Source organism: Lipotes vexillifer, unplaced genomic scaffold (assembly GCF_000442215.2).
Source record: "Lipotes vexillifer unplaced genomic scaffold, Lipotes_vexillifer_v1.1 scaffold422, whole genome shotgun sequence".
Classification (NCBI taxonomy): domain Eukaryota; kingdom Metazoa; phylum Chordata; class Mammalia; order Artiodactyla; family Lipotidae; genus Lipotes; species Lipotes vexillifer.
This window is the reverse complement of record NW_006779087.1, coordinates 2,050,957-2,053,819: the sequence shown is the minus strand read 5'-3', so window position 1 is coordinate 2,053,819 and position 2,863 is coordinate 2,050,957.

The window sequence follows — 2,863 nt, the reverse complement described above, 5'->3', positions numbered from 1 at the left end:
GCTAATGTAAATAGTATTGTACTTTAATTTCAAATTCCAGTTGTTCATTGCTGGTATATTCAAAAGAAATTGACTTTTGTATATTAACCTTGTATCCTGCAACCTGCTGTAATCACTTATTAGTCCCAGGAGTTTCTTTGTCAAATCTTGTGGATTTTATAATAGATTAACATATCATCTGTGAACAAAGACGATTTTATTTCTTCCTTCCCAATCTGTATACCTTTAATTTCCTTTTCTTATCTTATTGCATTAGGACTTAACCGTATGATGTTGAAAAGCAGTGGTGAGAATTCCCTGGCAGTCCATGGTTAGGACTTGGCGCTTTCACTGCCAGGGCCTGGGTTCAATCCCTGGTCGGGGAACTAAGATCCCACAAGCTGCACGGCGCAGCAAAGAAAAAAAAAAGTCCACTCTTACCAATTCTATTTAACATTATACTAGAAATCCTAGGCAGTACAGTAAAGCAAGATAAAGGCACACAGGGCTTCCCTGGTGGTGCAGTGGTTAAGAATCTGCCTGCCGATGCAGGGGACATGGGTTCGAGCCCTGGTCTGGGAAGATCCCACATGCCACGGAGCAACTAAGCCCGTGCGCCACAGCTACTGAGTCTGCGCTCTAGAGCCCACGAGCCACAACTACTGAGCCCATGTGCCACAACTACTGAAGCCCACGTGCCTATAGCCCATGCTCTGCAACAAAAGAAGACAATGAGAAGCCTGCGCACCGCAACGAAGAGTAGCCCCTGCTTGCTGCAACTAGAGAAAGCCCACGTGCAGCAATGAAGACCCAATGCAGCCAAAAATAAATAAATAAAATAAATTTATTAAAAAAATAAAGGCATACAGACTTTAAAGAAAGATATAAAACTGTCTCTATTCACAAATGCCACTATCTCAATAGAACCCCTCCCTCCCCCCAAGAAAATCTATTTTAAAAACTCCTCAAACTAATAAGTCAATTTATAATAAGGTTACATAAGGACAAAATTCCTCTTTTTATATATTAGCCAACAGTTGGAAACTGAAATTTAAACATTTAAAATACCTATAAGAAAAAAGAAAAAGCAGTAGTGATTAGGTATAAATCTAACCAAATATGTGCATGGTCTCTGCCAAAAACTACAAAACACTGAAGAAAAAAGATCAAACACTAAATAAGTGGAAATATATTGTGTTTATGAATTGGATGAATATTGTTAAATGTCAGTTCTTCCCCAGTTGATCTGTGTATAGTTTTAACACAACCCCAGTCAAAATCCCAGCAGGATCTTCTTTTATAGATACAGACCAGCTGATTCTAAAATTCATATAGAAAGGCAGAGAAACTAGAATGGCCAAAACAATTTTAGGGGAAAAATAAAAAATAAAACTTGAAGAATTCGTACCACCTGATTTCAAGACTTACTATGAAGCTACAGTAATCAAGACAGTGTGGTTTTGGTGAAACGATAGACACACATAGATCGATGGAACATAGTCTGTATGAAACCAGTCCTTTGAAAATTTGTTGAGACTTTACTGCCCAAATTATATGGTTCTATTTTCATAAATACTCTTACGTGTTATTTACAGTTGTATTTTCTACATCAGATTTCACTGATTAAAAGATGTATGTTTTTCACATTTAAACATCTCTGAAATCAGTATGCATCTGCCCATCAATGGTATGGCGTAGTTTAACTGGCAGTGGCTTTTCTTTCTTAGTGGTACTTAAGATATAGCTTGCTTTACCATCAGTGGTGGCTTACAGTTGATGAAATTTAGTATGTTAGGTCAAGTTTTTTTATTGTTCAAGTCTTTGTACTGATGATTTTCCTGCTTTTTGTGTCAGTTATGAGAGAGGTATGTTAAATTCTACTAAGATTGTGAATTTTTCTTTCTCATTATATTTCTGCATTTTGCTTAACATCTTGACCCTGTATTATTGGGTGTATCCAAGTTTAGATGTGTTTTATCTTCCAAGTGAGTTAAATCTTTTTTCATTTTATAGTGACCATCTTTGTCCCAAGTAATAATTTTTTCCATTAAAGTCTATTTTGTTCAATATAAATATAGCTATACTAATGCTTTCTTTTGGCTAATATTTTTCCATGCCTTTACTTTAACCTTGCTGTATCCTCATATTTTAGATTTACCCCTTATATAAACAACATATAGCTGGATTTTGTTTTCTAATCCAATGTGACAATTTTTTTTTTTTTTTTTTTTTTGTGGTACGCAGGCCTCTCACTGTTATGGCCACTCCCGTTGCGGAGCACAGGCTCCGGACGCGCAGGCTCAGCGGCCATGGCTCACGGGCCCAGCCACTCCGCGGCATGTGGGATTTTCCCGGACCGGGGCACGAACCCGTGTCCCCTGCATCGGCAGGCGGACTCTCAACCACTGCGCCACCAGGGAAGCCCTCCAATGTGATAATTTTTAATATTTAATTAATGCCCAGTGCATTTTTATTTATTATCATTACTAATACACATAGATTTCTATAATTTTATTTTGGGCAATTTGTCCTGCCTGTTTCTTTTCTCTCCTTACTTATCTTTTGGATTGATGAATGTTTATTAATTTAAAAAAAATTTTTTTTGGCAAGCATTTTTTCCAGATGTGATATTAAATTCTAAGAGTTGTCAGTTGGAAAAAATAATGCTCTGATGCTCAGGTTTTTTCCAAAACAAAGTATTAAGTTACCATAGCTAAAATCCTAAGTTTTCTTTGGTCTGAATTAAGGTACCATTTATAAACTTGTAAAAAAGGTACTACAATCTGACATGTGTTATTTATGTATTCATACAATAAATATAAAAACATGGACTGGTTCCATACTAAATTCATGATAGTGGTTTCCTTCAGGGAGGGAAATTGGA